General features: G+C 40.2%; 1 pseudogene; it reads left to right on the top strand.

Moving 5' to 3' along the window:
- The window catches only part of LOC101335852 (actin, cytoplasmic 2-like), a 132,172-nt pseudogene extending 119,772 nt beyond the window's left edge, over positions 1 to 12,400 (top strand).
- The last annotated feature ends 1,403 nt before the right edge of the window (positions 12,401 to 13,803 follow it).

Here is a 13,803-nt window from a genome sequence, read left to right as displayed (position 1 = left end):
TACTGGTGCCATTTAGAGGTTGGCTACCATGATGTGGAAACTGAAGTTTAAGAAGAGTGATACATCCACTAGTAAATAACTGTATTCAAAGATGGAACGGGATAAGACCACCAAGTGAAGGTGCAGATTCAGCACCGCATGGGGAAAAGTTGTTTTAGCCAACAAGAAAATGCTTTGTGTAAGAGAAGTATCTGATTGGGACCCTGAAGAAAATGTCAAGGAAAGACATAACTGGAAGAAGGACAACATGAAGTGAGGATAAACAAAATCCTCATGAAAAACAGTGAAAACAATTTGTTTGAGTTTCAAATTAAACCTGTGTACCTGACCTCACATGATGTCCTCTACAAAATATTATAACCCCACACACAATCCATGTTTATTGAAATGAGGACTCCATCTGGAAACTTTATGACTCAGGAGTCATATATATATAATAAAGACATCAAGATTGGAAAGGGGGTTCCAACCAATGGGAAAATCTCTGTCCTCTAAACCTCTATAGATTTTTTGGTCTGTATACCCATAAATAGGGTGACCATTTGTCCAGGTTTGTACAAGACACTCCAGTGTATGCCTGTTGTCCTTGTGTAATTAATAGTATCTGCTTTCACTTTTAAAATGTCCTGGTTTGGACAATAAATTGTATGGTTGCTTGATATACTGAGAGATTGGGTGGGATGAGTTTTTTAATCATAGACCTGTGGCTCTAAGTATCCTGAAGACGGAAACTAAGAATGAACTTTCTTGTATTCTCTAAAACCTAGACCAATACACTGGTCAGAGAGGGTGCTAAAATAAAGATCTGTTATGGATTGGAATTACATATTACATCGAGGAGATTACAAGTAAGCCTTATACATAGTGTTAAAATACAGTCCAGAAGTCAGCCAGATATTGTAAGTTTCCCTGGAAGGGAGGGAATAGAAAGAGAAAAAATAGAACACCAACAGTGGAGAGTTGATGCACTGAGCACTAAAGGGTTAAAGTAGTTCTTCGAGCTCTGGGTGTGAACTACATAGTGTCTTAATAATACCTCTAATACCTGTGCATTTATATGAGCAGAACAAGTGAAAACCTGCCTTGCAGAAATTAGATTAAACAGTTGAAGGAGACAGTCATTTTAATAAGGAGCTTCTATATAAAAACCCTTGATACATCATTATCTATTTATTCCTCTCAGTCATTCAATTTTATTTTATCCTTCATAATTAAAAAGGAGACAAAACCAAGTCTTTAAAAAATGATCCAGTGCCACTGTGTTTTGTGTAAACAATATTGGCAGGATGTAGTTCGGTTTGCCTCTGTTCAGGGTTTGTTGTTATTCTTTCTCTCCTCACTCCATCTTTATGCTTTCCTCCCATGAGGTCTTTCACAGATATTCAGGGGGTAGAAATATCTTTTGATACGGAGGCTATTAGTAGAATTATGCTCACAGATAGAGAATCATACCATTGCAACATTTCAAAGATGAGGCAGGCAGTCTTAATATGTCTCTCTCTTTTATCTGGGTAGCATTTATCACCTTCTGTACTCCCTTGGTACACCATCTTTATTGGTCTCAGAAAGTATTAGCTGCTAACTCATTCTCTCATTCTCTGGTAAGTCCCTTGAACCAAAGTTGCATTTGGGGACTGTATTGTAAATTTGATTCAGTGTGAAGGTTCTTGGAAAGCTGTGATACGCGTTGTACAAAGGTGTCAATGATAAGACAACACTTACCTCCTTCCACTCCCTCCCCCCTTGTATACAATGCATACACATTTTTCTTACACGTATCAATTCACTTAATGAAACCTACACAATTTCTAATGACAAACACAAACAACCAAGGCTTAACACTGAACTTTCTGGCATGTGCTTTTTTCTTAATGAGTAACCTAAAGCTCAGTTAAGTAACTTTATTTGTACAATTTTTTTGAGAAATAAATTATGAAAGTTAAGGCACTTATGAAGTTTAAAGCACTAAGCTCGCTGTCATTTAAATATGGAGTTTACCAAAAGTTCAACATGCAGTTAGCCAGAAAGACAGTTCATCCCTTTAGACTAGTGTCAAGGTCACGACCTCACTTATCTCTGTATTGTATCATGATCAATAGATGTTAAGTTTCCTGTGTATTCTCTTGGGTGTGGAACATTCATTGTGCCTGTAAAAGGGGAAAATTCTGTAATTTAATCCTTAAACAGATTTGACATATGAAGGGACAGTAAATTGGAAATAATTTAGCTGATGGGTTAAAACTGTCTTAGCTCTTCATTGAAGTCTTCTTATTTGTCATTAGTATGTAAATCCACCCATTTTTTTAAACCTCTTTCTCTGGGGCTCTAGGGAATTTGGAGTGAATAGATGTGAAAAAACACTAAAGGTACGATGACAGATGCTGCAATTGGAGGAGGACAGGTAGAATTCTCTTGGGTAGATTCCTAGGAGTGGAATTGCTGGGTCATATGGTGAGTTTCAACAAATTGCCAAACTGTTTTCCAAAGTGGCTGCACCATTTAACATTCCCTCCAGAAATACATGAGGTTTCCAATTTCTCCACATCCTCACCGACACTGGGTATTGTCATTCTTTTTGCTAGTTGTTTTAGTGTGCAGTGTGGGTATAAAAGACTCAATGTGGTTTTAATTAGCATTTTCTTAATGATGCTGCTGTGCATGTTTTCACATGCATTTTGGCCATTCGTGTGTCTTCTTAGTTGAAACGTCTATTCAAACATTTTGCCTACTTTTTAATGAAGGTTTTGTCTCTTTATTGAGTTGTAAGAGTTCTTGATATATTCTGAATACAGTCATTTATCAGAAATATGATTTGCAAATATTTTCTTCCAGTCTGTGGCTTGTCTTTTAATTTTCCTAATGGTATAGCATACGGGTTCTCACTCATTTTTAATGCATGCTCTTTGAAAAAGAACTGTGTCATCGGATATACAATATTACTTTCTTCTTTCTCCAGCTGAACTGAATCAGAACCCACACTAATGCCTTCTTTCCCATTATTTTAAGTACTCGAGCATCAAATTATTATCTTTTTTCCTTATTCAGCATCTCCTCTGAGTCAGGAGCTATATATTTACTCTTTCTTATTCTCACAGCTAACCTGCAAAAAAAGGTGTTATGATTCTCATTTTATAGATCAAGAAACTGAGGCTCCGGGTATTAGCAACTTGCCCCAAAATAAAAGAGGGTAAGGATCAGAAGCTGAGTTTGAATCCAGTGCTATTCTGCTCTGAACCCTGTGCTTCTCAGATGATGGTAAGACTGGCTTTCCCAGGCATGGCAAAGCCATGGTCCTGTACATTTGGAAGCAGAAGGTGAAACTTTAAGGCCTTTTTGATGGTGTCCTGCCCTTGGCCCAGGAGAGCTTGGGGTACAGCTCCCCCATTTCCTTTCAAGCTCTCTATCTGCTAGCTGTGAAGTGGCCCCCGTTAGTCATCATAGCTAAAAAAAAAATATTTTTTATCTCGAACAGTTAATATTCATCAAACGTTAATGAAAATACATAACAAATAATTACAACAGGCATGATGTCTGATTAAAATAAAAGACGTGACAATCCTGTGCATTTTTAAGCTGAAAAATAAAGAATGTTACATTAATAAGACTTAATTATATTATCAAATATTTAAAATTACCTTCTTTAATAGACTTTATTTTTATTTAATATATTTCTTTTTAAATCTTCGTAACACTTTCACGAGATTGGTCCATAAAATCCTATCAACTGTTATGGCAAAAAAGAATTTTAACTTAATATATTCATCATATTGATCTAAAAACTTCCACTTTATTTATTGTTCAGAAATGCTAATAACCCTTTTACACTTTATTATAACTGATATTTTCTCCACATAGAGTGATAAATAATTAATACGATTACAGGGACATCATGTGCAGTACACTTATTTGGAATAAAACAACAACAAACCATCTGAGTAGTGTATTATACATTCCATTTTAATACTCTACACTTACAATTAATGCTACATTTTACAGGAAAACATAATTAATTTTGGGAATCTCTCTTGAAATGACCACATTTAGGCAGCTGAAGCCAAGGCAGGGGATCTGTTCTAAGCCAGCTCTCTGTTTTTTCTACATTTCAACTGCTTCTAAAGGATCAGTAAAATTATACACTTATCACCAAGTCTTTTCACATCCTGCAAAAGTTGTTTATAAAAGGGAAAGGATGGTCTTTTGGTCTGGTGCTCTCTACACAAAGGTTGGATTTGATTTAAAATTTTTGCTCAGTTTTTATAATTGTGTTTTAATGGAAAAGTAACACCTCTCTCAAAATTGCTAAAAAAATAATTAAATTCATTTGACTTTTCTCTCCCACCTTCCCAAGAAGGCTTTTTAGGGAGGGAGAAAAATGTGGCCATTGCTTCTATATTGCCATGCATGACTTGATTGTTGACATCTTCAGGGAGACAACTAGGTTAAAAGTACCTGGTGTGGGATCTGGTTACCTGGGTTGAGATGCTAGCTCTGCCTCTCTCTCTAGCTATGTAGCTTAAGGCAAGTTCCTTTACCTCTCTGAACTTTCATTTCTTCCTACTAAATTGTAAGTCCATGAAGGTGGAGACAATGTCAGTCTCGTTCATTTCATTCTTCAGGCAGTGTCTGACCCATGGTGATATGCAAAAACATTTGAGAATGAAGGAAGGATGTGGTTGTTAGATTGTAGAACTCTCATGCAGAAGCACAATTACTTGGGAATTTACATAATGTAGTCACACAGATCAAATCATCCAATTAGTCTGTTCTGATTCTGTACCTGTAGCCCAGACAAACTCAGTCATGCTCAGGATCACCCAGTAACAACAAAGGCTGGACTCTTTGGCTCCTTCATGGGCTGTTTCTGAATTACTACTTCTGGAGAACTCAACCTAGGACAACGGAAGATAAATTTAGCTTTCCATATTTGACTGACAACACCTCTCCTTTGCCTTGCATTTGTGATCCAACTGCTGGTGTCAACTTCATGTAATTATTGGGCTCCAAAGAGCCCCCAGAGCTCTGCTCTAACATTGGCCCAAGTGACCAGCCTCTACCCTCCTGAGGCGTCTGATCCAGCCCCCTCAAGGGATATGGGACTTCTCTTTCCATAGGGTTCTCCATTTTATATACTGCACGGTAAGCCTTTAGTTCATGGCAGCTTTTGATTAAAGAGGTATCTATGAGAGGCAGGTCTTGGACTTGTTCTCCAACCTGTAAAGTCTGTGGGAAGCATGAACATGTCCACAATGATCAGGTTATATTCTGGTGGAACCAATCAGATTAGGGAGGTGTGGGATAGTATTCTTATGAAATCTGGTGAGGAAGAGTTAGACATTGGTGAAGAGCAATTCAAACATGGCAGATGCTCAATAAAGAATATCTTATCCTGTGTGTGTATCAATATATGTGCCCCTCATTTCAATGATCGAAAGAAGGGAGGGAGTTCTACAAATTGGGTCCCAAGACATCTAAATTGAATTGGTGAGAAGGAAGAAAAAGTAGGATAGGAATTAGAAGTCCTAACCCAAAAGAAAGCATGCACTGAAACCTAAGGTTAAGAAAGGGTGGAAGGGACTTCCCTGGTGGTCCTGTGGCTAAGACTTTGCCTTCCAATGCAGAGGGTGCGAGTTTGATCCCTGGTTGGGGGGCTAGGATCCCATATGTCTCATGGCCAAAAGGCCAAAACAAAGAACAGGAGCAATATTGTAACAAATTCAATAAAGACTTTAAAAATGGTCCTCATCAAAAAAAAAAAAAAGAGGTGGAAGATGGAGATCAGTGACATTGTAGATTCTATTTATTAATGTAAGCAACACTAGCTGCTAAAACAAACACGAAAATCTCAGTGGTGTAACACAATGAAAGTGTATTTCTATTCTCAGGCAAACAATCCTGATTGCCAAATATCCCATCAGTGGGTCCAATAAAAGATTAAATGTCCCTACCTCACATTATACAAAAAAATTAGTTCCAGGTGGATTGTGGATAACCATGTGAAAGTTAAAACAACAGAACTTCTAGACAAGTGCTGTCCAATAGAACTTTCCATGAAGATGGAAAAGTCCTTGTCCACTAGCCACATAATGCTATTGACCACTTGAAATACAGCTTGTTCAACTGAGGAAATTAGCTTTGAATTTTATTTAGTTTTCATTCATCTAATTTTAAATAGTCACATCTGGCTAGTGGCAACCCTAATGGATGGCACAGGTCTAGAAGATAACACACAACAAGATCTTCATGAGTCTGGGGTAGGCAAAGATTTCTTAAACAGGACATGAGGACTAATGTAAAGGAGGAAGACTGATACACTGAACTTCATTAAAATGAAGAATTTATGCTCACTAGAAGACATCATTAAGAAAGTCAAAAGGTAATGCAAAGTTGCAGTGCAAAAGTATGACAAAGGACTCATATCCCAAATACATAAAGAAATTGTATTCATCAACAAAAAAGAGCAATAACCCAATTTTAAAAATAGCAAAAGATTTGAAGACACTTTATAGAAGAAATTATCTATCGAAATGGCCCAACATACATATGAAAAAGTGTTCAATACAATTTGTCATCAGGAAAAGCAAATTAAAACCATGGTGGGATACCATGTATCCACCAGAATGGCTAAAAACAACAAAACAAAACAAAAACTGACAATCCTAAGTGTTGGCAAGCACAAACTGGCATGCTCATTCTCTGCTAATAGAAATGTAAATTAGTGAAACCACTTTGGAAAACTGGCAGTTTCTAATAAAGTTTAACATATACTTATAATTAAACCAGCAATTTCACTTCTTGGTATATATTGAGGAGAAATAGGTACATATATGCACCAAAAAATATGAATTAGAATGGTTTTTCAGCTACATTCTTAAGAGCTCAAAATGAGAGTAACCTAACTGTCCTTCAGTGGTAGAAGCATGAATAAATTGTTATTTAGGTGGGCACATGAATGTATGTGTATACACCAGGTGGAATATGAGGCAGTAATAAATACACACTACCACAGGAAAGAGTCCCACAAATATTGAGTGAAAGAAACTAGTTTCAAAAAGATACCCCATTAATAATTTATTTCTATAAAACTAAAAACAATCAGAAATAATCTATAGTGATAAAAATCAGAAGAGCTGCTACTTTTGTGTGTGTATGTGTGCGTTGGTGGGAGTGAAGAAGAGGAGCAGGTAAAGGCAGAGTCATGAGGGAAGAATCTGTGTGCTAGTAATCTCTGCTTCTTAATCCAGATGCTGGTTAACCAGGTATGATCACGTGGCAAAAATCCTTTGTGCTGTACCATTACCATTTGTGCACTTTTCTGTTTGCGTGTTACGTGTCAGTAAAATATTTACTTAAAAAACTCTATGAAAATTTATGAAGCGGGTCAAAGAATGATGAGCCGCCAGCGTGAATGACAAAGAGAGGTCTAGATCAATGATAAAAGGTTTATTTTCCCTTGTATGGCATTGTGTCTGACAAAGCTATGAACTAGAGATTGGGAGACTTCACCGTCTGAACTGTCACCTCTCAGAGATGGAGTTGCCTTTTTATGTATTTGAATACAGAAAGGGCTCATTTATCCCTTTAATAAATATTATTGAGCACCTCTACTAAGTGGTGGGCTCTCGTTTGGAGGGGCCAGTTAGGAGTAGCCGGGCTTTTAATTATTCAGAGAAGGTTAAAGCAGACGATGGGCCACTCAAACTTTTCCTTACCTTCTTTCTCCCCTTCACGGACAGCTCCCTAAGCTTTCTTCTGGCTGCCACGTTCTATGGAATTCTATGTGCTTTATTAAGGCAAGTAGTAGTGCCCAGATATAATTAATTCAAGGCTTCTAGATGAATAATTTTGTCCCCAAATCTGCAAACTCTTGTGGGCAGAGGCTTTGCCCGATTCTTCTATGAGCCCCTGTGCCCAGCAGAGAGGTGAAACTTTAGCAAAAGATTGAAGGTGTGGAGAATGAAAGAATAAATGCTAAAAGCATTTAGCACATACCTGCTTTTATTCCATTAGAGTTTTCTTTCTCATTCAAGGGGGAAAACATCTCAGGTTAAAAACACTCAACAGATAATGACATGGAGTGACAGAGATCTTCCTCTTCAAAGTTTTGATGTGGATGCTGGTTACCTGATTCCCAATCTCACCAAATTTAAAAAAAATCTCACTTATGTCACTGTCCCATTATCAGCTACCTGGGGACATTCTATGGATCAAACCTTTTTCTCCCTAGAATATAGACTTCCCATATCAAAGACAGATAGCACATCAATAACAGATAACACTGGTGTTTACCTATCTTTCCAAACCAGGTTAACAAAAAGTTGCAGTCTTGTTTTCCTTTTCTATGACTTGGGATCTCTATTCTGTGAGCCCACAGAGGGGACTGAGAAATGCATACTTTTGTCCTTGAGAAGGAAGGAAGATCTAGAATCAGATTTTTAAATAAATGTTTTGTTTTTGTGTCTTTTTTCTCAACCATGAATATTCTCTTCCTGGGAACACTGGGGACTTGATTCTGATGACCTCATTTCCTTTGAATCCTTTGATGTTTTGTTTCCTCTGCCTGAAGTATTTTACTGTCACCAGTGAAACCACAGAGAAGACCATATAACTGAATGTCTGTCTCTTCCATGCCCCGTGGATGTGGTGGTGGTGGGAACAGTTCTTGGCTTTGCCCTGAGATATTGGAACTCGTTGGAAGAAGTGAAAAGGCTAGCTGCCTGAAGGCTCCTTTCTTTTTTACTAGATATATAGGCAGGATGGTAGGGTCAGATTAGTCAGTTTATGAACTATTCACAGATGGATTAGTCAGCTGATGGACTATTCAGGCCTCTGTTCCTTTTCCATTTCTCTTACCCTGCTAGGCTCCGGTTTATTCCACTCCAACATGGTTGTTCTTAAGGCCATAGAAAGAAGCAGGAAGAGAAGATGTAGTGGTGAATGATGGTACATAATGATGCTCAGAGGAGTGAAAATTAGTCTGATGAAGAGTGTCCAGTCATGTAGAAGGGGGGGGCAGAGCTTGCAGGAACTCAGCAACCTGGGCTGTTTCAAGGCATGCATCCAACCACTTGAAGAACAAATCTAAAAACAAAAGCCAACACCCTGATATAGATAATGAGCAAGCTGGTGTTACGCGAAGGATGCTGGACTTTGGGACTTGGGTCCCTATCCCAGACATACTCTTCAGCTAGACTAAGTCTGAGCTCTACAATGTGCCTCTGAGCCTAGTGATCTTTGTATTGCCTATTAATTTTATTTAAATTAAAATCTGTTGAGTGCCTCCGCTATGCAAGGTGCTTTACAAACAGTATTAGGATTGCTCTTCACTGCAAGCTATAGCTGACAATAGCTTCAAGTATAAAGTCAATTAATGGTTAAGCATAACAGAAAGTTTGGCGGTATAAATTCCAGGGTTGGTAGCTCATTCTAGAGATGTCGTAAAAGATCTATGACTTTCTGATTTTTGTTGTACTGCTATCCTCATCATATTTCTGATTTTTTTTTTCATATGGTTGAAAATGGCTGCTGAAGATCAAAATAATCGTGTCCCCAGAAGGATGGAGAGAGGTGGGGGGCAAATGGTATTTCTACTCTCAATGCTTTTTTATTGAGGAGGCAAACACTTCCAGAACCCAGAAACATAACTCCTCTTACATCTCATTGACCAGAATTGTATCACATGCCTTCACCTAGACCAATGATTAGCAAAATGAAGTGAATTATCTTCATTGGTTTAGGCCAATCAAAAGTTATCCACCAGGTCTGAAGTCCTGGTCTACAGGAACAAAACAGGAAACTGATAGCAAGGAACAAGGGAAAATGAAAATTGAGTAGATAACCAATGGTATCTAGTACTTATTTATTTGCATAGGATCCTAGTCGACTGAGTCTGCAGAAAGAAAGTCCTTAAGGGTCTGAAAAAAGAAAAAGAGTGTGACTGGATACTTATCAAACTTTCCTGTTTAGACTGGTAGCCACAGTGGCTCAGTAAGCATTTTTTGGGTGGTTTAGGCTCCAGGCTTCGAAGTGTCAGTTCTAGCGATATGACTTGTTTTCACTGTTAAGACCTTTCAGTTCTTGGTGACATTGTTGTCTCATTTGTAGAACAGAACAAGGCCCATGAGCTTGGAGTTTTAATAAATTGATATTTTCATAGGTGCTTGAGATTGGAAATTATTGGTAAACATTAGTGAGAATTATTTATGAATGAGGAATATTCATTGCATATCTCTTATAACTTTATACCAAAGATAATGGTAGGGTCACTATATATATATATGTATATATATATAAAATGTATTCATCTGAGCTGATGATCAGGCTCAAAATATAATTTCAGTGTCTTTAATTCTCAGCACAATTCAGAGTTTGTGATGTATAGTTTAGAGTGATCTTTAAAAATAGATTTCAATGGCCAACTTAAATATGAATACCTTAAGAATATTACTGGTAGTATTTATTCTACCTAACCAACCATCTATTAGGATTTCCATGTGACTCTACTGCTGTTACATCCACTTCAAATAGTTCAACTGACACCTCTCCTTTCCTGGAAGCCTTCTGCTCTTCTCAAGTTACTTATGTGGTTTATTCCATCACTGTGCACCAAGTTGCTTAGTTTTGAAAATTATGGTTATTCTTTTTATTTATCTTATTTTATTTTATTTTATTGCGGTATGTGGGCCTCTCACGGTTGCGGCCTCTCCTGTTGCCGAGCACAGGCTCCGGACGCGCAGGCTCAGCGGCCATGGCTCACGGGCCCAGCCACTCCGCGGCATGTGGGATCTTCCCGGACCGGGGCACAAACCCACGTCCCGCGCATCGGCAGGCGGACTCTCAACCACTGCGCCACCAGGGAAGCCCAAAAATTATGGTTATTCTTGATGACTCCCTTCTCAGCACATTCAATCAGTTGTCAAATGTTATCAGCTCTGCCTTTAACACAGTTTTCATGCTTAACTTTCCTTGTTCATATCTCTTTCAGGTTAGCAGACTATATTTACATCTGGGAAAACAAACAAACAAACAAAAACATCTGGGGTGATTATCTGGCGGGGGGGCAGCGGGTAGGTGAGGGTTTCTAGTGTTTGGAGGACTTTTCCGAATTTTCCAGGTTTTCTATAATCATTTATCACCAGAAAAAAAATGAACATAGAAACAACAGAATCTGTTCTTCAGAGATGTTAATTCGGTTATTCTCAGTGTCCTTCATTCCTAAGTAGAAGATGCCTGTATCTGTGTCTGTCAGCATCTAATCTTCTGGAAGGTATGACCCTGGCTCATAAACATCCCACACAGCCTAGGCATTCCAGCTCAGTTAGATTTAGTTGAAGACTCGCCGCACCAGACAGCCTCTGCTGGTCCTCTGGCTGCTCCACGCTGCTGCTGCCTCGGCCCATCACTAGCAAAGAAGAAATCTCTATGCCCCTCATCCGCGATCGCTCTGGCACGTGCAAAGCTGGCTTTACTGGGGATGACGCCTCTCGGGGGAGTGAGTTTCCGTCCATCATCGGCCACCCCTGACAACAGGGTGTCACGGTAGGCTTGGGACAGTCACGTGGGCGATGAGCCCAGAGCGAAGCTCAGCATCCTGACCCTCAAGTGCCCCATGGAGCACGGCATCATCACCAACTGGGACGACGTGGTATGGAGAAGATAGGCACCAAACACAGCTTCTACAATGAGCTGCGTGTGGTCCCCAAGGAGCACCTCCTGCTGCTGACCGAGGTCCCCCTGAACCCTGAGGCCCATCCTGAGAAGATGACTCAGATCTCCTTCGAGACCTTCAACACTCCGGCCGTGTGCATGACCGTACAGGCTGTGCTGTCCCTGTAGCCTCTGGCCGCACCACTGGTACTGTCCTGGACTCTGGAGACGGGGTCACCCACACTGTGCCCATCTGCTAGGAGTACGTGCCTCCCCCCCGCCCCATGCCATCCTGCGTCTGGACTACGGTGGCCGGGACCTGAACGACTACCTCGTGAAGATGCTCCCGAAGTGTGACCGCTGTTTCACCATCACCGCCCAGTGGGAAATCATGCGTGACATCAAGGGGCAGCTCTGCCACGTTGCCCTGGAGTTGGAGCAGGAGATGGCCACGGCTGTTTCCTCCTCCTCCCTGGTGAACAGCTGCGAGTTGCCCGACCGTCAGGTGATCAGCATCCACAGTAAACAGTTCTGGAGTCCAGAGGTGCTCTTCCAGCCCTCCTCCTGGGTACGGAGTCCTGTGGCATCCGGGAGATCACCTTCAACCGCATCCTGAAGGGTGACGTCTGGGGAGACCATCATGTACCCCACAATGCCCGCAGGATGCAGAGGGAGATCATTGGCACTGCCTCCCAGCAGGATCAAGATCAAGATCAAGATCAACCCTCCTGGGCTTTCCTGGTGGCGCAGTGGTTGAGAGTCCGCCCGCCGATGGAGGGGACACGGTTTCGTGCCCCGGTCCGGAAAGATCCCACATGCCGCGGAGCGGCTGGGCCCATGATCCATGGCCGCTGAGCCTGCGCGTCCAGAGCCTGTGCTCCACAACGAGAGAGGCCACAACAGTGAGAGGCCCGCGTACCGCAAAAAAAAAAAAAAAAAGAGCAACCCTCCTCCTGAACACAAGTACTAGGTGCAGATCGGGGGCTCCATCCTGGCTTTCCAGTTGATGTGGATCCGCAAGCAGGAGTATGACAAGGCCCGCCCCCTCCATCGTCCACTGCTGCATAAGTTCGTTCAAGAGTATAAATTTGCCCTGGCAACTGTGCACACCTCATGCTAGCCTCATGAAGCTGGAATAAGCCTTTGAAAAGAAATTTGCCCTTGAAGTTTGTATCTGCTATCAGCCCTGGATTGTACAACTTGCTGATTTTGACCTTCTGTTTACGTTAACTGTTCCTTTGGTCTATGTTTAATATCCTGTACATATCTTTGATTTAAACCCCCAATACATGCAGCTCCGTCACTATCTGGCTGAGGTGAGAACATGTTTGTGGAAGAAAGACCCATGGTCCTGATGAGAATTTGCGAGCCCATGAGTTTCTTGACCTGTGCAGGGTACTCGTGTGTAAGAGCTGCTTATTCCAGGATTTCTTTAGAGGCTGGCAAGAGTCCTGAGCCAGCTGGCATTTGTCTTTGGTGTCTGACAGGGTTGGGAAGGTCCCAACCTTAGAACCCACTTTCCTTTCTTACCTCACAATTTCCTGCCAGAATACCTGGTGGTTGTTACTTCCCTTGAGATGGAAAATGGTTTGCATTTACACCTATAAATGTGTTCATCCTTTGAATTTATGTAAGGTTTTTGTATGCAATTCCCAATTCTTTAAGAGATGACAACAAATGTTGGTTTTCTACTGTCACGTGAGAACATTTGGTCCCAGCAACATTTGGTCATTGTGAGGGAAATAAAAGTACTGCAGTAAACAACAACAACAAATTCAGTTGATGGTTCGGGTAGAGGTGAACCACACAAAATTTTGTCACTCTTAAGATTAAAAAAATAACTAAAACAAATCCTTAAAATTTTAGTCTTCAAAAAACCCTCCAAATGGCTCAAAGTTTCAAAAGAAAGAATAAGAGATTATGAGAAAGAAGAGAGAGAAACTTTCAACCTGCTTCCTTTAGAAGTTACCATTAATTCTCTTATCAGTTCAAGAATTTATTTCGTTCTATGTAACTTTCTCCAACTTTTAGTTTAAATCTTTTTTGTACATTTTTCAATAATTTCCCTTCGTTTGGACTCTGAGTTGAATCATATCATTAAGATTCTAGGCAGAAAGTTTCAGAACAGTTCGACATTGGGATATTACAGCATTCAGAATA

Source organism: Tursiops truncatus, chromosome 4, assembly GCF_011762595.2.
Source record: "Tursiops truncatus isolate mTurTru1 chromosome 4, mTurTru1.mat.Y, whole genome shotgun sequence".
NCBI classification, from domain to species: Eukaryota; Metazoa; Chordata; class Mammalia; order Artiodactyla; family Delphinidae; genus Tursiops; species Tursiops truncatus.
The sequence above is the reverse complement of the archived record's forward strand: the minus strand, read 5'-3'. Positions and strand labels throughout refer to the sequence as shown.